This window comes from Lepisma saccharinum, chromosome 17 (genome assembly GCF_977018435.1).
Source record: "Lepisma saccharinum chromosome 17, izLepSacc3.1, whole genome shotgun sequence".
NCBI lineage: Eukaryota > Metazoa > Arthropoda > Insecta > Zygentoma > Lepismatidae > Lepisma > Lepisma saccharinum.
In genome coordinates, this window is record NC_139245.1 from 29,311,787 (window position 1) to 29,335,564 (window position 23,778).

Here is a 23,778-nt window from a genome sequence, read left to right on the forward strand (position 1 = left end):
AGCTCTACTCATAACCGTTCTCGTCATAACCGAGGTCCCGTTGAGTTATTGGGAGACGAGGGGCGTGGGGCATGCTGTATAATATATCAAAATCTATTCATAGGACTTGATATATTTTTGTAGCCGACCTTCGTGATGGAGTGGTTAGCACAGCACGCAACAATGTCGGAGGTTCCGAGTTCCAATCCCGGCGTGGACAAATGGGTGTTCTTTGTGAGTATCACTTTCATCATATCATCACTTATCCTTATATATTCGCGATTAGCCAAATGTGGAAGACAAGCGAAGTAAAATAAACCAAATGAATATTACATATTTTTCTGGTTTGTTTGGTGGTACGTCGGGCTGCGTCCCCCTGTCCCCCGATAACGAACAACGCCGTGGTGCTCCTAATTTATCAGGGTACACGCTGAAAATATTTGTTGTCAATCATTAGAAAAACGTGAATGAATATTTTTAAAAAAGTTGATTGTTGCTTTCCTGTAAGTATACAAGAAAGACGCAACTGGTTTCTGTCAAGGAACTAAATCAGCGCAAATGTGATGAAACCCCCCCCCCCCCAAATTTTACGAAAATTGCGAATCCCCTTGTAAAAATGATGGCAAGAATTATTGCCCTGCCCCCTCGTGCTACGCTCGTACGCACGCACCTTGACAAAGCTTGCCGTGACTCTTCCAACGAGTACGCGACCTCCCCAAATCACCTTCTGCTCCGCACCACTTCGGCAGGTGACTGTTACGAATCTTCAACCTTAACCTCTGAGCTACCCCGCTTCACGAGACGCAAACGTATGCACGATCAAGTACCTCTTGCTTTGAAACAGTGCAAGCATCACGTTGGAAGAGCGTCCTCGTGAACGCTCGCAGTGCAGTGAGGAAGGGGGGCGACGCTCTGAACGGAACAGCCAGGGGTCGTTCGCAGCAGTCTGGCTGTAAACGGTTTGCCGACTGGTTCGAGACGGCAGGAGTATTTTGTGATCGAAGTACGGGTGACGAAAAAAAGGATTTGAGTTGGATTACAATAATTCCCGCCCTGTTAGAGTAAGTAATGTGTCAGCCAACAGTGAGAGTGTTGTGTGGTGTGTGTTGTGTTTATGTGCAGTGAAGCCGGGAGCGTAGTTTTCTGTCAAGAAACTCATCCATCGACCGGGGGAGCGACGCTGACCGAGGATTCGCATCCATGGCTACGGTTGGAACCTCCATTTGCCGGGAACCCGTCTAGCGTTGCTGTCAGTCCCGGTGAGAGATCCGTTTCTTTATATTTTTTCATGTCTACTCCTCAACGGAAGGAAAATTCCGCATTGTATACATGACAGTACATGCACCATGTCCGGTCAGTGATCCCCTTTTTTCACATTTTTTTGGGAACCCGCCAGTCGAAATAACCTCCCGCCAGAGGGGGAAGGTTTGTGGAGGTTATTGATTTTGCGGGGACGAAGAATCCCTTCCTCAAACTGTGCGTGAGTTTTAGTGCGTGTGCGTGAAGCAGGGGAGAGTTCTTTGGTGCGTTGCACAGGGGCGTTGGGTTAATGTTTGATTTCGGAGTCAGGTTTTTTGAAATCGATTATGACAAGGTGAGAAAGTGCCTTGCGAGTAATGCCCGTACACGTTCAGTTTTAATTTTTGGTAAAATAAGAAAATAATGTAGGATGCCTGCCTGTACTATGTACGTGTAAAATAGATCCTTTGTTGTCTCTGCACAGAACACACACAATTTGTTCCGCAGCTGGGCGTCTGGTATTTTCGAATTTCCGAGAATTTTTTTCCTGGGAAGATTTAATGTTGAGGTAGAATCAAAATTTTGGGGGTACAACAAAATGCTTATTTATGTACACTGTAAAAAAGTTGAGTGGAGAAATTACCGTCAATCGTCAACAATTTTCGCTGCCATCAACTACTGTAAAAATAACTGTGACAGTTTTTTAAACATCATCGACCATTACATATATTTCCTCAGTGGCATGCCCAGGAATTTTGAAAGGGATGGGTTATGTATACTTTTTTTTTTTTAGTAGCCAGTCCTAATTTTGCCATATTTTTCTGCCTTTGGCGTTCACTTTTTTAAAAAGTGAGGGCTAAGACCAGGGTGCGAAATCCTGGGGGGGACGGGGGCTTTCCCCCACCAACATTATTGGCCTCAAAAATCCCCACCACCAAAAATTCCCGAAGGGAGAGTTTTGTTTATATTAAACAAAACATAAGGAATTACTTTTAATTTCCAATATACTTTACTAAGAATAATATCGAAAACACACAAGTTAGTGTGGTAGTGAGTATTGAATGCTTCTCTCTCTCAAGAGATCATTAACAAATCTACATCAATACGCACAATAAAAGTAAAATAACAATGCAAGAAAATAATAACTATGAAATCTAATTAATTTATATTAACATAAAGCAAAAATAAAACAAAAACGTACACTAAATAAAAAACTTCAACTATTTCATAGTTTACTAAAGGAATTAGTTAGCTGCTTAGCAGATATGTATAAAAGTAACAAATTAATTTCCTTTATGTAATTAATAATAATAATATTATATTTTTAATTGAGTAATTTATTTTTACTTTTTAACTTTGAAAACCGTGTTGTGTTTCTCTTCTACCCAGCAGGCCGTGATGATTTGCAAAGATTCTTTGTTCCCGACACAAGGAGCAGCTGACTAACTTTGTAACGCCTAGTGAATAATACACATATGGGGGAAGGGGGTTTGCAGATTAAGAACTTTCTCCCCCCCAAAAAAAGAGAAAATATTAAGACCTCCACCAACCCCACTTGGGCACGCTACTGCTTTCCCTAATTAATATAACTTTAATGATTTAGTTTTAAAAATATATATTTATGGTGCAAGCAACTGCAATTTATGATCATTATTTATGTTTATGCATGCTAAATTATTCAAATTTCATCAAATAATACTATGGCGAGCCGTTTCTATAAATTAACAGGCACACTGGCGCACTGTTGTTGAAGTTTACGGAAATACGAACATGAAGCAACACATTTCAGGCAATATGATGGACAAGTAATGAACTTATTAACGCGGAACCTTCAGGTTTAATTGAATACGATACTGTGCACGTCAGCACTGACACTATTTGCACATTTCAGCTAATGCAGACTGATAATTTCCCGTAAAGAAAGCAAAGAAAGAACAAATTTTATCAGCAACTTTATATCAGTGTCACAACTTGAGCCAATGTTAAGGATAAGAGCCATCTATCGGGAACAACGTGCAACAATCCAAAAGCGTGACATTACCACACTTTTGATTGCTTTATTTTACTTCGCTCCTTGTGCCACTTTTGGCTAATTTGCGAAGATGGGGATGATTGATGATATGAAATTGATGAATGGACACTCACAAACGTCCCATGCCCAGGCCGGAATTCGAACCCGGGATCCCTGACCACACCTCTGATAAAGCACAGGACAACAAACAACAGAGAATTGACCACGGTGCCTAGTTTTTATGAAAGGTACAGAACACTGATTTGTTTTTTGCATTAATCCCTTATTTTGTGTCGAGGTATACGGTAACAACCAGTAGCAGTAGCATACGCAAGATTTCATCAAGGGGAGATTATTTCTAAAACTTTCTTCAAATTCACATTACCATTGTTTTATTATACTTTAATTAAATAATAATACTTATAATTGATTAATAATGCTTATAATTAATTAGTTGATTTACTACTAATACCACTACTACTATTAAGTAGTACAGATCTACATAAATATAGTAGCCTAATTATGAAAGCAATAGACCGAAATTAGTTTCCAGTCATTCGATTTTTAACAAATTCAATTTTCTTGTTTCTTGTTAGGAAATAATTGTCTAGTCAACGAGGTGTGACATTTTAAGTGTGAAGAAAATCCATAAAAATAAGAAAATATATTAAAATAAATTTAGATAATCAGAGTAACGAACTCATCCAATGAGCTGCGGTAGTCTGATCGGTAGGGCGTCTGACAACCACGTAGGAGATCCGTGTTCCATTCCCGGAATTGGTTGGAATTTTTCCTGCTTTGTCCCCGCATAAATGTCCCCGATAATTCACATCTGGATTGTCTCGCTGTTCTTACCAACAAAACATTTGACAATAGTTAAGATTGTTGTAATTTGAATTCATAAATTCAAATGTGCCGCTGTAAACAATGGGAAGGCGGACTGTTTACAGTGTATTCTTGTCTGCCTAGCCTTTGTCTATATACTAGCCGCTTACAAGGAACCAAGAACTTTCTTTAGTTAATGCTCATTGTTCACACACAAAAAAATACATGTTCATTGAACATTGTTGCAGCTGATTCAAGGCATTCACTCTGAAAGACGCGTGTGTTTGGAATGCTGTGCTTTTCTCCGTGCTGCATGGGAATAATAATTCAAATTATTATTATTATTATTAGTAGTAGTAGTAGTAGTAGTATTGCCGCAGATCTTTGACTGTGATAAATTGGCCATTTTAATTTTTTCCCACGGCATTTTTTGTAATATTTCTAGAACTCAAGGGGCCTTAAACCCCGTAACCCCCCTTGCGTACGACACTGACCAGTGGTGACGTCAGACCTACTGTGAGTAGACCACTGGTGGCTACCAAAGATTTAATCGGGCCACATCTTTTAAAAAAATGTATATTCATAATTATCTATGCCTTCATTATATTATTATCGCGAAATTTGGTGCTCCTCCCCCCCGTAGCAACCCATTACAAACCTGAATTATTAAAATTGCACGACATTTCTTTCCTATCTTTTAGTAACACCAGGCAATCCTCGTCCAGTTTACCAAACAGTAAAGCGATGTCAATAAACCAACCAGTTAACACTATTGTTAAACGTGTTTTAAGTTTCAATTGCATGCCAATCTTCAACAAACATAATTTTTGTTTTAGTGTAACCATCCTTGTGAGGGTGGCACTTCAAATTGTGTTCAGTCCTGGAGACAGGCAAGTAGCCAGAAAAGGGGCTCAAGGGGCTGAAATCCCCCCCCCCCCAAATCCTGCAAATATCTAATTGAAATAGTGTATAGTGGTAATTAATTTGACTTGCTTAGCAGGATTAAACATCTTAATTAATATGTAATACTGAGAAATTCATCTTCAGGGCACCTCTCCACTTTTTCGTCTTTAGATAGCGGCTGCTGGTAAGGAATGAGCCCCTCCCGAAATAGAATTGTGGCTATAGGCTTGCCTGAAAAGCCTATGTGTGCAGAAACTATTAAAGCCATGCAATTAAATTAAATACAAAATGTATTATTTAATTCCTGCACTTTTTTGATTGATTACTTACCTAGCGAATTTTTGCTACACTGTGATTGCAAGTCTCCCCTCTACGGACCAATAAATTCATAAGAATCAGACTTTCGAATTTTCAAAATTTAGTGCAATAGATGTACATTATAGCTATAAACCTGGTGATATTTGGCACGTGAAGTGTAAATTTATTCTGCACCGCAAGAAGAAAAATATCCGTAATTGTAATTTCCAATTTCTCCAATATTACCATTTTTTGGTTTGTTTTTTGTTTTTTAATCACCAGATCCCATTTCGGTAACCATTGAATTCATATGTCACAGTGGCTCGAGGTCCACTCTAAAATGTATCGACCCAATCGCAACCTGAACTTAATCTGGACTTGAAAAACTTTATTGCTTTTTATTGGCTTTTGTGACCATCTATAATAGGATGAAGAGACAATTTAGCGAATGCGATTTAGTAATTTTATTACACATACTCTACATAATAGCTAAAAGAAATAAAATGTTAGTTATTGTTCATTTCACTTTCGGGAAAACATTTTAAATCATCTTTAATTGATTTTATTACTGTTTAGAAGTACAATTTACTACTGAGACATTGTACTAAATATAAATCGAGTTCTTAATAATCGTTATAAAATATTATGTTTAATAGCTCTGACATCTTTTGGTCTCTTTCGTCACTAACTTTATTCCCGTGGAATATTGTTTCCTTTTTTGTTTACTTGAATTGTTACTCCACTGTGCTGTCTCCTTTGGTTTAGCTAGATATTGTTGAGGATATTATTAAATTTGAAATTTCTTTGCCAGAAAATTATGGAAACGAAAAAAGAATAGAGTTTTCCTAATTGGTATTATCATGAACATTAATGAATGTATGGTTAACTCTACAGGAATCGCACAATATGAATTTAGGCTGAGGGTAGACTATATATTTTCATGGCTCTTAATTTTTTTTTTGCTTTTGAAAAATCTATGTTTTTTAATTAGGTTATGTTTTTATTGGGGGGATGAGTCAAGGTTTTATAGGCAGAACATCCACCAGACCTCAAACATTTTTGGCATATGATTATTTGAACGGAACACCAGCTGTGGGGGTCTTGTAGCAGTTAGCATGCCACAATACGAATAGAGTACTGGGTTAGAATACTGGCTAAGATATGGATACTTCCCGTGCTTTGTCTCGTCAGGTAGTAATAAACGGCGTAAGGTAAATGTTCTACAATAGGAGTCCCTGTGGCGTGGTACTAACGCTGTTTGCTTGTAACCAAGTCGCCTCTGGTTCGATCCCCGGTGGAAGCACATTCCACAGTGATTCGGATCCCATATGAGCTGTAGGCTCTGGCGTACTCAGGGGTGAGCTGATGGGTCTACAGTCCCTCCCGATATTTTGAGAAAATCAAAATTTTCAGTGAAAGCAGCAATGAAAAACCAAAGTGGTCTTTGAACAACTTTAAAATGAAGGTTAAAAACTGTAATTGCAAAATATTTTATACTTTATCCCACCACCATCTCTACTACGTAATATCCACTTTTACAACTCCAGTCCCCTGCATGCGCCAGTGGCTGTAGGTTCATTTACGATCAGCTTATCTGAATATCAACTAGATTTAGTTGCATAATACACTTTCGACAGCATTGCATTCCAATATCCACTCACCCTACATATAATTCTTCAAGTTCGATTCGCGGAGGAAGCACATAGTGGTTCCGATCCCACTTTAAACTGTAGGTCCAGTCCCGATTAGCCATACTGTGTATAATTCAATCAATCTTCAAAATGCTCCCCAACCCTACCTGTGTAATCCACATCGAGACCGCAGGTTTTTAGCTGGAATCCTGGGTATGAAATGCGACAATGAGAATGAAACAGATAATAAGGTCCTTTACATTCATGCTCAGGCCAGGACTCGAACATTCAGTGACAATATCGTGATATTTTGTGAAGTGAAAATGAGGCCATCTTACTTTTTTTAAAAAAAAAGAAGCAGCAAAAAATTACATTGTATACATTCTGCATCAATATATTTAAGTTGTACAAATTTTAAATATGGTATCTTTACAGTATCTTCTGACTGTTTAATCAAGCTTCTCACAAAAAAATAAAGTATCTTAAAACGCGATTGAAGACAATGCCCAATGATATTCAACAAAATATTTCGTAAATAGGCGCTCGTAAAGTCATCTGTAAAGTTACTTTCGTTTCGGCATATTTTTTCTAATGTAACTGTGAAGATCGTAATAACAAAGCAGGCTACGCGAGACCACGTTCAAATGAATGTAGATAGGAATTCGATTACGAGATGACTTGACAGTTGACACTCGAGATAGTTTGTGTTGATTTCTGATATCCACACATCGGTCGCTATCGACAGTCTTTGAGTATCGATTTTGGCGATGATCGTATTCGCACTCCAACTTACGTGACATCTAACGAGCATTTTGTGAATTGCTGTGCTTATTTTTAATGTTTTTAGTTTTCTGTTAGGAATTTGAACAAATATTTTTACTCTGCGGAGAAAATCCGGCCGGACATCCTTTTTATTATCAAAAGTTGGACATGTCCTTGGTGCATCTCGAATCCGTATTATAAATCATTACTTAGAATGTGGAGTTGCCTTAAACTCATGCGAAAATTGAACTGTGTTTTTAAAAAAAATCTCAAGATCGTAAGCATCTCCACTTCAATCCCAGGCGGAGACCACTTACGTTTCCTGTTTCTATGGCAACCAAGCACACACATGGTGAACTAGCTTGCTGAGTCAAGCTGTTCAACATTTACATAGTTTATTCAAACCAGTACAAGAATACAGTATCTCTTTCCTTCGGCACCTAGTATAAATTAATGTTAAAAAATCCTTAATTAAATGGTTCAGTAGATAGAGCGTCTGTCATTTTGATTAATTTTGTTACTTTATACATGCTTTTTTGCAAAGTTGTCTAATCGCGACGATGAACATGAATGGTGATGAAATGACAATCACACCCAGACACGACGTCGTAGCGTTGCAATCAAGGGGCCTCGCGTTCGATACTCGGTGTAGCCACTTAGTGTTCGGATCCAACTCAAACGCAAACATGTATTGGGCACAACCCAATCCCAAGAGAGGATTAGCCATACTGGCTGAAAGTCCAGACGCCAGAGCCTTGTTAGTCTGCAACAATGCAGTCCAGAGTGAAACTGAGGTTGGCATCTGACGTCTTATGTGACTTCAGGTAGATTTTTTTCCATATGTTCCTCCGCAAGTTGCTCTGGGTCTCTTCTCTCCCACCCTGTACTTGAGGGAAGGAGTAAGGGGAGGAATATCTGTCGAAGCGTGGTACTGATTACTTCACTGTGCCGAGCTCGAGAGTGTGTGAAATAAGACTTCAGCATTTATCATATGTATTTATAGTGTAATGCACAACAGGTGGTGTTACATTCCCTCTCATTTTTTCCCCGTTTAATTTTTACCAACGTAAGGAACCGATTTTATAGTGAATGTAGGCAACTTTCCCGAAACTTTAGGGTGAATGAAAGGACTGTTTTCTTGCGGGAGTACCCTCCCTCGCCTAATAGAGGGTTGGTTGGGTGGGCCTCAAAGCCACTTGACCAGAATACGAAGAATATAGACCAGACACTCTCCCAGGGGTCGCCTGTACGATAGTCCTACACCTTACCACCTCATTTCACGTTTTTTTTTTACTGACAGTATTCTCTCACTGCTATACATGTCAGGAGCAGTGATGTGCGTCTACGCGTAAACAACGATAGTCTACATTCTACACGTAGATTACGTAATCTATGTAAACAACATGGCGAAAGGTGATAACTTAGCAAAGGGCGCTGTGGAATTAAAAGAAAATTATACTGCGTATCAGTTGCTGATGTGTGAGGAGAATTTTTCATACTCTTTATTCCAAATTCGAACAATTTCTCACCTAGGAGAAACCTAATATAGGAAATATTCTAGTGTTTTATGGGAAAAAGACCACTCTTGCCTCACTACTGCCATCTGTTATTGTTTTTGCATACTATTTATCTTCTTCCATAGTTGATAATAGAAGAGGAACCAATATAGTTGAAAATGTCACATTTTTCATGAAATCCTTGAAAATTAATTTTAATGCACTTTAGATTGTCTACGTAGTCTATGTAAACTACAACACATGTAGATGTAAACTTATAGTCTACGGCACATCACTGGTCAGGAGCTTACATTCTAGGCTAGCTGGGTGGGGATGCCTGAAGCCCAGTGACTACAATACAAAGATGCTCAGATAGTGCAATCGGGACTGGACCTACAGTTTAGAGTGTTATTCCCAACCCATACAGCACAGATTTCCAAGGGATATCCACTATGTCCAGGTTAGAATTATGGACATGGCTATCCAATTCTGAATATCCATTGGATGCCCATGAAATATCCAGTCCTGCATGTTCACAGGAGAGACGGGTATTGGATCCGAATCAGAGTATTTTCGGAACGGGATAACTCTGGTCCGAAAAAATGTTAGGCCATCCCTGATACACATACCCCCAAAACCCTTCGCACAAGATTTCCTCACGCCAGGGGTTCCGGGTTCGAATCCCGCCTGAGTGTGAGTGTTGTTAGTAAGTGTCCCTTCATCAATTTCATCATATCATCACTCATTCTCATCTTCGCGATCAGCCAAAGGTGGCAGAAAAGCGAAGTAATATAAACCAAATCAGTAAACAAGATTTCCTCAACATCCCATACAATTATTCCCAAAGGCCCAGTTTATGACCACTTTGGCTCTAAATCTGCCTTTATACCCTCCTAAATACGAACCTACTCCCCCTTGAAGATGGAAAATTCTGGATATACCATTGGTTCACATCACTATGACATCGGTGAGAGTCCATCTGCTACTACTCGCTGCAAGTGTCTTCAATACAATCCTTTTATCTGTGTGTGTGCTGAGTGGTTAGCACATCGCGCTGCGATGCCAAGGGTCCCGGGTTCGAATCCTGGTCGGGTATGGTTGTTTGTGAATGTCCATTTTCAACCATTTCATCATTTCATCACTCATCCCCATCTTCGCAAATTAGCCAAGAGGCACAAAACGCGAAGTAAAATAAACTAAATCAATCAATCAATTTTATCTGTGTCTGAAACGAAAGTTATGTTATTAGGGAAATCCATGTATTGCACGTCAATATGTGAGATTGGCACAGTGCAGCCGTGTTCGAATCGGAGAGATTTTCCTAATTTCGGTTCTTGTTCGCGAACTTTTCCTTTCCCTCTTCCAGGACACAGGATCTTCCCTGATTCCACATTCTGTCTACAGGATGAACAAGGGGATACACTTTTGCGAACATACCGGAGAAATTTTTTATTTCGGATGGCCACATACGCGAAAGGAAAGACAGTCTTCTGAATCGGATATAGTAAATTTTCCACGCGAACTCTTTCTAAAAAGCTCCCCTGGGTGAAATTAAGGTTCTTGTTTTTCTCAGGGCAATAAAACTTAGCTATTGTAATCGATGTTGCTTGCTTCGAGAGGGAGGCTGATGCCCTCGGACCTTCTGCTGCTCTTCCTTGAATGTGGTGGTGTTTTAATGTCAGGAAATTTGGCTGCAACTTTTACGAAACGTTTCGTGGAACTTTCGGTCGTATGAAACTGCTTATTGTCCGGAATATTGACTCCTTTTGTTGTTAGAATATGGTTAGAGAATCACTGAATAGCCATTTCTCGGTGACGTGGGGAAGGATGGCTGTCTTTTGAGTAGGGGAGGTATGACTTCTTTTTTCTTTCCATGTTTTGCTATTTTGCCTCCCATTATTTAAAGTCTGAAAAATAAGAGGGATAGCACCCTGTGAACACCGTGTCTCCCACATTTTCGCTTCCGGAAGCCCACCGATAGAAATAATTGTTTATGTACGGTTTATTATAATTTATACAACTCTTGCTTCCAATTCAGCAACTAATCAGATTTCTTCTGACCTCATGGATTCTTTTGACATACTTAAAACATCCAAAATTAGTTTGGTATGCTTTTGGGTAGTATAATGTGTTAAAGAGGGATAGGGATCTTGGGTTCCGATCCGGGGCAGGACCATGGGCGTCCGGAAGGGGGGGCAAGCGGTGGGGGGGCCTGCTCCCCCTGGAAAATGAAAGTCAACCAAAAATTATGTATTTCACATATATAATTTAATTTTAGCCACAATAATATGTGTTGATTATTGCAGAAACACCATAAATTCAAATTTAAGTAATTTTTTTTTAGGGAACTACACACTTTTGGGGGGAAATGTGACTTGTTTGCCCCCCCTGGATAAAAAAACCCTCCTTGCCCCTCCCTGGAAAAAATCTTGCGGACGTCCATGGGCAGAACATCTTATTTTCCCTAAGTTTGTTACTTCATTTTCTATCTTCATGATCACAATTTGCACAAAGCTTTAGAAAAAGATGGGGCCTATCTAGAGTGCAATACAATTTATGACAATTTTCTTGTACTCAGGGGCATTCCATGACAAAGTAAGTGCCCCCTGAATCTCAATTTTTAAAATTAATGCGATGCTGTCATTTTATTCTATCTTTTGAGTGAACGATCTAAAATTGTCATTTGGATAAAAATTCAAGTATTGTGCATAATTTACTTAATAATGGAAGCTATTTTTCATATTGTTTTTTAAACTTTTTGATTTACTTTTGTTTTGTATTTTGTCTCACCCGTGACACAAAACAACAATTATTTTTAATTTCTCCTTTAACTGTTACGTTTCCCCTTCAAGTCCACTAGAATATCCAAAGGTCAATTACTTTCGCTTTTTGTCTCCAATAATTTATTTGTCATCTTTTGAAAATTCACATTAATATATAGTTTTTTTTCCAGTAAATAAGAAGTATTTTCTCTGTCCCACCTGTGACAAAAAATTGTTCATCAATAGCTATAAATCTGGAGAAGTATTATAAGGGTAGTGATGTTTAGTCAACAGTGTTTAGTTTTATAATTCATTGCGCTTAATGTAAAAAAATGTAGTCTGTGTGTCCCACGCGTGACAATGAAATGCCTCACTGGGCATTGGTGTTCTTTGTAAGTGTTCCTTCATCAATTTTATCATATCATCACTCATTTCCATCTTCGCGATTAGCCAAAAGTGCCGGAAAAGCGAAGTAAAGTTAAACCAAATCAATAAATCACTAAATGCTGGCTGGAATCCTTACATATTTTCATCACCAACCCTCATTAATTCTGCAAGCTAAGAGCTATCCAAACTTGGTACACAATATTCGGGGTTCGACACTTGTAGAAGTTCACAGATTGGCTTTTATGACTCGATACACAAGCCTACCTCAACCGCGTGGAGGTTATTAACGTACAACCATAGTTAATTGAGAAATAACTTAATAAAACCTGCCCCTTCTCCATAAAAATTAGAACGCATCAATCAGCGTGTCTAGGTTTCGGCCCCGTTCACACTGGAGGCTCCAGGTGGTGCACTGCTCTTTAATTCCCCTCCCCACAGCAATCGCGCTGTATGTAATCATCTCGTAAACATCCTTGGCACTAGATGGCGCTGATATAACCACGCGGAGAGCAGGGAAAGTACGCAAATTAACATTCCGGACTACGCATAGGGCATCGTTGTGCACGGGGACCATTATTCTCTGCGTTGGGTCGTGGGCGTCCGGACCGCTATCGATTTTATTGTCATAAGCGCACTTTCGCTCGGCCGTGGCTTAACGCTGCAAGCGGGCAGTGAACCGTGTGCAGCCAGAATGAAAAGAGAGAGAGAGAGAGAGGTATAAAAATAGAAAAAGGGAGTGTCAGAGACACATAAAGAGGATACAGATATAAAATATGCAATATAGAAACAGGTGATTCCTCCTCTCTCCATGTCATCTGGACCAATTGTCAAGATTATGCCCATTTGACTGTCTCCTATTTTGACAAAATTTGACATCCAGCTACCGAAATTGGTGAAACGAAGTAGTGCAAAGTTTCATGCTCCAAGCGAGGAGAATATGAAAAGGAAGTAGAAAATAAGACAATAATAAGATATATGGGACAAAAACAAGAAAACGATATATATATATATATATATATATATATATATATATATATATATAAAATATGCAATAGAGAAACGGGTGTAGAGGCACATAGTGGTTCGAATCCCCGTTTAAAAATTCGAACCACTAAGTGTAGTCCCGATTAGCCTTAATGTGCATAAAGTGGCCTTCAGAGAAGAGGAATATAGAAAGAAGAAGAATAAAGTAGAGAGGGGTCATTACATTGTGATAACCACTACAAAACGGAGGTCGGCTGAGAGACAAAAAAAAGATAGAATATAGTGCAAGGGAGGGGAAATTAAGAAACCTATTGTGAGGTATAGAGAATAGGAAGAGAGAGAGAGAGTGGGAAAAAAAGACAGAAATGAGAAGAGGGATATAAAAAGACAGCGAGAAATGAAAACAAAGAGGGAGAGAAACACAGGAGACGAACAAATAAATAGAGGAAGAAGAGTGACTAGGAATGAAAATTGAAAAGAGAAAGCATTTGAGCAAAATACAGAGAAGTGAAAAGAGGAAGATATTAAGACAGCAATAAATAGAAGCAAGAGAGAGAAGTTGAGAAAGAGTCGTAGAAATAAAAAAGAGAACAGTGAGACATCGAAGGAAAGAAAGAGAGAGTGAGTGAGGCACGAAGGGACTGAGCGACTTGTCATGTGCTGAGAGAATCGCGTCTCCCTTGAACAAGATGTAGAAGCATGCAACGCGAACTCGATGCTTTCGAGAATTTTTCGCTTCGCCACTTGACATGTGTCATGTTATACGTGCGGGGCAAGCGTATTTCTCTAACCGGCTGCCTCGGGGGAGAAAATGGCTAAAAGGAATTGTAGGAAGAGGAAGTCAGCTCTTGTCTAAAATGGAAACTAAATCATGCTCCGTGGAGGAACAGCCTTTTGTGAGCAGAGGATAAGCGTTACTCCGTTTCAAGTAGCTTTTAATTACTCACGCTCTGCTGACCAACGCTGGGCTCCTTTTTGGAACTGGGGAGCCGCGGTAAGGTAGCTGGTAGGGCGTCTGACTGCTAAGTTGTCGACCCGGGTTCGATTCCCGACGCAGTGGATCCAATGTCTGATTTTTTACGGCCTTGTCATTGCATTGACCGGCTCTGAGCTTTACCCAGCCTCACATAAATAGATGCCAAGGGTGTAAAGGCGGTCGGAGCGTCGTGATGATAACATCAACTCCAAAATCGCCAAGATCGAGAATGTTTGGGGTCCTACCCCCATATCCCCTCAGGCCCGTAGCTGGAATTGATCTCCAGGGGGGGCTCACGGGTTATCAGGGGTGGCTTTGTAAACCAAGTCAATTTTTCAAAAGTTTAACAGTGTTAAATGGAGGTAAATTATTTGTGTGTGTGTGTGTGTTTGGGGGGGGGGGGGGTGTCATTAAGTTAAGTTTAGAAATATCACACAAGTAGTACATTTTTCTATAGGTATTTTCTAAAACATCTCTTGAAGTGTTAATTGCTATTGACATCATCCCTTATTACATACTACACACTACTTTTGATGATACAGATATTTATATCATACAAAAAATGCACAATATTCAATCATAGTGCCTACCGTACAATCCACCCCCAGCTGAAGGAATAAAACTTCCCTTCGTTCCCAAATCTTACGAACTGTTGACTTTTGATGCAGATATGGAAGGAATGTGAATGATGACGTCAAAGTCACAGATTTCTGTCTAAACGGGAGGCCGCAACAGGGGCAGCAAAGGTACGGATAAAGAAGTTCATCTGTGAATGAACATTCCATAGTCTAGAGAATCTTCCAAATACTTGCCGCTACTTCCACTTCAGCTCATAAACGAGATGAAGTTTATGTTCTGTGAATTTATCCTTCACCAAGTTGTGAGCAAAATAATATCTGCTTTCTTCATTTTCACTCTTCACTGCAAACAAATTATACAAAATAGTTTTACCTAATGTCAATGCCTGGCTACGGCCCTGCTATGCAAGAACTTTCTAAACTCTACACAACCTACTAAATACAGGGTGTCTACAAATGACTGAAGCAGTTTCACCATCTTACTGTACGTGTATTATTGAACATATTGTGAAGTAACTGTACAGTTTTGTAGAGAAACTCAACAAGTTTTGTGACACATTACAAATGTTCGATATGCCCCTCTTCGTGATTCTGCGGACATAAACTTTATAATCAAGTTCTTCCCAAACGCGGTGAAGCATGTTCCTATCAATTAGATCAAAAGCACTGATGATACGAGCCCGCAGTTCTGCTGGATCACTCGGTAATAGAGGCACAAACACTAGATCCTTCACACAAGTACCCACGCAAAATAGTCACCGTGAGGCAATGACAGCAGTTGTTGATCATCATTTCCACAACGACCGACCCGTGGGTTTGATACTCTGGTGGTTAAGATTTTGTGGACATCGTGATGGAACTGGGTTGGAGCATCATCCAATTGGTGGATAAAGTTCTCACTGTGTGTCTCCAACTGTGGCATGAGCCAATTTTCTAACATGTCAAGATACACGTATTCTGTAATGGTTGTTTGCTGGAGAAGAAGCGACCGTAAACTCTAAATTTTGAGATTGTACAACAGCATTGAGTTGCGGAAAGTCACCAATATGCTCAACGGCGCCACGGTGAACAGAAAACTGAGATAAGTTGTAATGTGTCACAAAACGTGTTGAGTTTCTCTACAAAACTGCAAAGTTACTTCGTGATACGTTCAATAATACATGTAACATCATGAAACCGCTATTAATAATTTGTAGACACCCTGTACTTGCTGCTATTAGACTTCAGTTCATAAACAAGATGAAGGAATGTGGTAGCTCTGTGAATTTGTCCTTTCATCAAGTTATGACCACATAATATCCGCTGTCTACATTTTCACTTGTCATTACAAACAAATTATACAATAGTTTTACCTAATGACCGAGTGCTAACGACAATGCAAGGTGAGGGGCTCAGGCCCCCTGGCCCTTGCCTGGCTACGGGCCTGTATCTTCATGGCATGGTAGTTGGGCCAATGCTACCTACATTCCCCGATGGGCGCATTTCATTCTATTTACTGCAATCCAGAAATATTAGCAGCTTGGGCGTCCAATGGCGGGAAACCAGTGACGACTCTACGATCGTGCGCCAGTGCGGGAAAATCCACGCTGCGCGAGGGAATTTCTCAGAGCACCGGAAACGGAACCTGTTTGCTAGCCATTGGTATAAGTACCTGGCCCTCAAAAAGTGTCACTCCAGATCACTTCCGTTCCTCACCCTGACAAATTGTGGTGCATATCGGCAAATCTCACATATCAATTCACTGGGGACATTGTTCCCAACGGGGGATTTCGAGATTTCGCCGCTCTTTGAATACTCTCAATACAACGTCTTCTTCGTTTTTTTAAGTTGTTAAGTTTAGCACCAACTCTCAATTCAGTTGTGATGCGGCTGTGCCACTGGAGATTTTGCAAATCTCACTATATATTCCTTTTTTAACCTATACGTGGTACGTATTCTGGTACATCCTCACTTCGACGTGGTTCATCCTGCAGGCCAACGGAGCTCTGGCGTCATGACGTGCGGCCGATGTAGTCCTCCGTGGGGCTGTGTTGTCCTGTGTTTGTCCTTCTGTGTGCTGGGTGCCCCTTCGCAGGCTCAGCTTTTGATAGGTAAATGTTCTTTACTCCTCAGAGATAGTATAGTTTTAGCTCGTGCTAAGCATTGAACGAATGAATTAGTTTTAAAAATTGAATAATGAAGTTTTTAATAAAGAAATTTAATTTGCTGTTAGATATCTGTCCTCAGTTTTGTTTTCGTTAAGGGGCATATCCCCGTATTACGTGACGGTCAAGTGGAGTCTTATGTGCGGAACTATCAATAATGTATTGTATTTTTCCGTGTTGTTGCACATAAATTCTGAGCTATTTTTTCTTCAAAAACATATAGTTTGTTTGCATCTTTGGCTGTACTTTTACCCCCTCCCCCTCTTAATACGTACTCAGCTCCCCAGATGGAAAATTCTGGATAAGCCCGGAATCGTTTCTATTCTTTTGTAAAGTTCAAGTCCTGATTCGAACGCCAGTTCAGTATCTTTAACATAGCTCGAGAGGAAGCCAACCGGACGCGTATCTGGTTTCGAGCCAGCACCAATTTTTCTGAGAAGCGCTGTTGTCACTTTTACTTGCAGTGTTTAGACACGAACCTCGACGACGTTACACTCCGAAGATCTCCACATTGTATAAAATACAATAACAATTGTATAAAATACAATAACACAACCTAGCAAGGATAACCGAAGCCTCACGTTGTGAAATCTACAGAGGCGCAACCACTAGTTTTTGTCGGGGGGGGGGGTGCAAGTACCAGGATAAACTTACCAATAATAATACTTTTAATAATAATGTTAATAATAATGTTACTAACGTTATTATAACATTATTATTGATTTCCTTTTTTTACTTCGCTTCTTGTGCCACTTTTGGCTAATTTGCGAAGATGGGGATGAGTGATGGCCATGGCATGATGGAAATGATGAATGGATACTTGCAAACATATATGCCCAAGCCGAGATTCGAACCCAGGACCAACATTTTATTACTATTAGTAGTGGTAGTATCAAAGACGTTATTATCCTCATAAATTACGCAAAAGGGGATAGAAGTTTGTGTTAAAGCATTTTGTGTTCGAAGAAACGATTTGATTTTTTTTTTAACACGTTCAATTTCACATTAATAACGGAAAACAAGCACATAAACTATTTTTGAAAGACAGAAAATGCTTGATAAATTCATTCCAAGTATAATTTTCCTAATCTAACATAACTTTCATGCACGATATATGTTTCACATAGTGGACACTAAATTGTGTACGTATTCAAAGTTTGTGCATATATTATTTAAGTACATTACACAACCAGTTCACAATAAACCAACAGTAATAATTACATTAATTGTCTCTCAAATGTGCACGCTCCCTTTCCTCAAAACAATTGTTCATGCACTTAAAAGAAAATCAATGAAGGCAAGTCTTATTTCTCTGTCTGGTGATTTACGATATACTACAGCAAACAAACATAACATAAATTGCGAGCGAAGCGAACATGAAATTTTTTTGGATCCAATTTTTTTGCAGGCTGAAATCAATATTAATTGAATAGGGCGCAAATAATTCCATGGAACGCCATGGCATTATATAATTTACAACTTTTGTGTCTTCCCGATGGTGTAGTGGTAACATCGTCGCCTTGTGAACAAGGGGTTCCGGGTTCGATACCCGGTGTAGGCACATAGTGATTCGGATCCCACTTTAAAGTATAGGCCCAGTACCAATTAGCCTTAGTGTGCATAAAGTAGACTTAAAATAAAAACGCAGTTCAATCAACCAATTTTACAACTTTCTTTAATTTAGATCGCACCCAGGGACGTCTACCGCCGTCACCTAGCCACGGTTCTGACCTTGATAAGACTAAGAAAAGCAGGTGTTGCGAGCAAGTAAAATTTATGAAAAGTATTTTTATTTGCATAAAATTTGAACTTGTGGGCGATAGTTGCCCCCTGCAGGTACATTTGGCCATCAGTGTTTGCCCCCTCCCCTGTGGTTGCGCCACTGGTAATCTCGTAAGAAACTGAATTGGCAAATCTGCATAAATACTGTCTGTTCCTTAAACGGACGCTATTGGTGGGAAAGATTTGAGTGGAGGAGGGTATATGGGCTTCACGTGGTTGTCAGAGGGAAACTGGTCTTTCGGAACTTTCTTTGAAGTAAAGTGGTGTTCGAACCAGGGCTTCAATCATATCCACAACCCATTTATGCTTGTGACTGTACTCGTGCGAGAACGTCTTCCTTCCGGTTTCCCTTCACACTTCCAAGACCGCCGCGTGTTGGGTCTAAAAATCTTGGCAAGAGCCTCGGGCCCCAAAACACTAACCGGTTTGTTGGGTCTGGCGCGTTGCACATATCTTCCTCATCGCATCAGATACGACAGCCCCGCACCTCGAGACACTCCCCCGCTCCCCCATCTCCAACATATCATCCGCGGCTGTTAATACAACGTATCGTGTCTTACAGGTAAGAGACAACATGATAATTATATGCACGAAACTCAAGTTGGAATGTTATCGGATGGAAGAACACATGAGGGCAGATGCGAACTTGATGTACGTCCACACTTCTATGTTCCAATGAAAAACTCAAACATTTTACAATCGAAACACCTTCACTTTAATCGAGACAATATCGGCCCTGGAGGGGGTCCTAGCCCATCGTGTTCTAATAGCTCACCCTTAAAATATACCCAAAAAGGTCTACATCAGGTATTTTGAGGATCATTAGACACACACATGGAGGGATAAAATTAGAGAAAGAGGTGAAGATTAGAAAGAAAGGCGAAATAAAGTCAGAAGGAATTGGAGACAGAAAATGATGATAATGAAAGAGTGCACTGATATCTAGAAAAGAGGAACAAATAGAGAATGGCAGAGGCAGAAAGTGAGTGAAAGAAATGGAATGATAGAGAGAAACAGTGAGAAGGAAATGAAGTAGTTGGAGAGGAAAGAAAAAAGAAACTGGGAAAAGGAAGAAGAGAAATAGGGAAAAAGAGAATGAAAGAAAGAAAAATTGAGAAATAGAAAGTTAGAAAGAGATGCAGCTTGGGAAGGAGAAGAAGAAACAGAAAGGAAGGATAGAAACAGAGAAGTAGAAGAATAGAAAGCGATACAGCAGCAGGAGAAAAATAAACAGCTGAAAAGGGGGGGAACGGGCAGAGAAAGGAAATAGAGCGAAGCAGGATGGAAACAGACAGAAGGAGTGGAACAAATAAAGGAAATCAGAAAGAAAGAAAAGTACAACGAAAGAGCCATAAACAGAAAGCCTGCCAAGTAGAGCCCGCCTGAAACAATAATGTTCTCCTTCAACCCGTACGTAATTCCCCGAGTAAGATTGAAGATAGAGAAATGGTAAAACGCTATCCCCTTGCACGTTCGCGGACACCTCTGGGCTGCAACAATGCCATTGACTTTAATAGAATCGTTATAACCCAGAAATGTCCGTGACGATACATTCCACCATGCCAGGAAAGTCATAGAGGCTCCACACATACTCGATCTCGTCCACAGCGAAGGGAGATGTCACCAATTTCACGATCCGGCCGCCTTTACCACCCAGAGTTCGTTGTCTTCAGATACCCTTTGATTATATGCTTGGGGAGGCCCAGCGCCGCTTTATCCGTGACATTTATTTATTTATTTATTTATTTAGTACCCTCAACAGAGGTAATCTCCAATTACAGATGGCAGATTGGTTTACACAGAAAAAAAACAAAGAAAAACAATACAATTAGCAAATACGAGTATACAAATATACAAACATATATCTACCGATAATATAAGTAATCAGTTTGATTTGATTTGAATTAAAAATTTTTGGGTGCGTCAGCACTAAGGCTATTTTGCACCCGTCATATTATACGGGGTCCAGCCCCTTATCGTTACACATAACAACTCTAACGTTGCAGAACTAAAATCATAAAATATTAAAATCTTCTGACTTTCGTTAAAAGCTGAGGCTGTAAAGGAGCGCACAGCACAAATAAGGACAAAACACAGGACAACACAAACAAAATTATACTGGCCATGGAGCCAGTCGCCAGAGCCTCGTTAGTCTTCAGTCCAGGGAGACTACGTGGAAGGAGCATCCCTTACACCCCAAGTAATCAATTACATAATCACAAATAATGAAATTAAACAATCTGGATCTTTCACTTGTCTTTCACCATACAAGAACAAAGACTTGTGCAATAATTTGGCTACATTCATTAAATTCCTATAGATATATAGTTGTAAAATACTACAATGGAAAATAATGGGAAGAGATAGTGATAACGAAATGATTACAATGTACCTATATGTTGTCATAATTCTGATTCAATCACTTTTTTATATTGTTTGAATGGCAATGATAAATCTAAGGCCTGGTTATTAATTGAAATCGTATTATACAAATCACACATTCTACTTAGTGGGCTGCTTTTAAATTTTTGAGTTTTAGGTATTTTGGGAATCGGTAAGTTTCGCCCACGTAAATTGTTTTTTCTTTTTTTTTTCTTTTTTTGTTTTTGACTGAGGAAATAACTATTTTCTAATATACCGTTTACAGTTTTATGTAAGTATAAGTGATATTGTTAGATAAATTCTCACCAGAGATCACCCGTTCAGGAAACCGAATCAGTATCCTGTGCAGCAGCCATACACACTACAGACTTAGTTTACTTGTAGAAGTCCGTTGTTATGCTGTATTTTTAAACGTTTCTCAGTTGTTGTTCATCTAAGTTTTTATTTTTCCATTTTTTAAAACTTTCCTCTTCAGCTTTTCATCATGCACAACAAAACGTTTTTTATATCTTGCACAGGAGTCGAACCCGGGACCCATGAGTGCGGTGACAATTGCGCCACAGCGGTTGAGACTGAATACCGCGGCTCTTACATGTGTGACAGAATATATAATTTTGATTTGATTTGATTCTTGTTATTGTATGTCAATTTTTCTGCAACTTTTGACTACAGTCCGTCCCGCTTATCTCTGGAGCAACCGAACGAAATCAAGTCTCTGCGCAAGTACTGACGCGAGACGGATCCTCCAATGAACACGTGTGAGGGAACGGGATTGCTTGGAGGGGAGAAAGCGACTGCAGTTACTAGCCTTCGCAGCAGCGTATACTGCGTCCCACTGCCCACTCGATTTCCCCCCTTCTCTGCCGCTATGCGTGGCCTTGGCCCAGAGACAGTCGGGGCAAAGTATAATTGCGACGATTGAGCGATGATATGATGAAATTGATGAATAGACAATCACAAAGAACAGACATGCAAGGATTCGAGCTCGGAATCCCAGACGTCGTACCGCGCTGTGCTAACCACTCCGCCACGGAGGTTTGCTACAAAATGTAGTTATATAGTGTAAAAACTACATTTTGTAGCCGATATATACATGTAAATGTTTTCTTCTTGTCACTATTAATAACAACAACAATAAATGCAGGGGCGCCGACTTGTCAAAATTATTGGGGGGCCTCTGATCACTGAAATAAATTAATGAATGACTCACTCCCTCCCTTTTGTTAAGTTTTGGCCTCAGTGTTCGGAATCTCGTAAAAGCCCATGAATTCCTCAAAAATATCAACATTTTCATTCACAGTTCGAATGCAGAATGTCAGTTGTTCACATTGCCGACTTTTAATATCTGCTACCACGGAGCGCAAAACAGATCTCCCTAATATATCAACGATCTCGTTCTGAATGTCATGTGAGAGCCATTTGTAGCCTGAACGTCCCATCCATTCCCTAGTTCATGCACATCGTCTTTTGAAACTCTTTATTAAAAATGTTAACCAGTCCTCATCTTGACATTTGAGGGGGGGGGGGTGTTTGCCCCCTAAACCCGTTTTTTAGATGAAGCAAAAAACACGTATTTCTTCCTTTTGGCCCCTCTATGCACCTGCCAAGTTTCATGGAAAACGGAGGGGGACACAGGGGTCAGATCCCCACTTCAATTTGTCCTCATCTTGACATTTGAAAGGGGTGTTGCCCCCCAAACCCGTTTTTTAGCCGAAACAAAAAAGACAAAACACGTATATCTTCCTTTGGGCCCCTGCCACGTTTCATGGAAATCGGAGGGGGACACTTAGATAACCTCCCTCATGTGTCTTGCTGTCTCTGGTCATAGCCCCCCACCCAAAGTTGATGGTTTAGCGGTTTCAGCTCCCCAGCGTTGATGTTCTAGAACATTTCAAATGTGTATTTAAAGTTAAATTCATGTGGCACAATTCAAAGTAAACTTTACAAGAGAAGCAAAGTAATACATTAGATCCTCTTAAGCAAATTATTTGTGGGGGGCTCTGCCCCCACATCGTTAACATTGGGGGGGGCTCGAGTTCCCCCAAGCCCCATGGAGTCGGCGCCTATGAATAAATGCTATGCAAAGATATGCTTTTTATCACAGATGAATATAAATTTAACTTTATTTTATGCTGGTAAAACCCCGCAACTTTCGCTCCCACTTCGCCTAGGAAAAGAGCCAGAGCCACTTGGAACGAGAATTCCCTTTGTTGCGAGTTCCAGCCTATGTTGTCATGCGAGGTGCGTGCAACAATAGGAACGTTGCGTGTTCTCCCCTCTCCTTCCTAATATGCAAGGGTGACCATTAATTCTGTTGTGTCGGCCGATTTGTGTGACACCCGACACGCGGACTTTTTCGTTCCTGATTGTTTCTTGCCGCACGATTGCAAAGTGTGATCACGTAGGATACGTGCAGTGTAGATGCATGGTTTAACATTCTTCGTGTTCGGCATATGAATAATGCGTGCGTGTTTGGAGACTACCTCGTATATGCACACATGAGGGAGTTTCCCGGTCGAAATACGCATGCGAGAGTTCGATGCTGCTTTCGCTTGTCACTCCCTGCGGTCAAAAGTTTGTTTAAACTCTACTTTGTGGTCAGATAGTTGCTGGACCTGCAGGGGATATTCTAATATCCAG

General features: G+C 40.0%; 1 protein-coding gene across 9 annotated transcripts in view; it reads left to right on the forward strand.

The window, feature by feature from the left end:
• The first annotated feature begins 950 nt into the window (after positions 1-950).
• Positions 951-23,778, forward strand: part of CadN (neural cadherin) — a 1,297,121-nt gene continuing 1,274,293 nt past the window's right edge. For all 9 annotated transcript variants that reach the window (XM_083139244.1, XM_083139247.1, XM_083139245.1 and 6 more), the window contains exon 1: positions 951-1,040. The gene's annotated coding sequence lies outside the window, so the exon portion shown is untranslated. The remainder of the gene's footprint in view (positions 1,041-23,778) is intronic.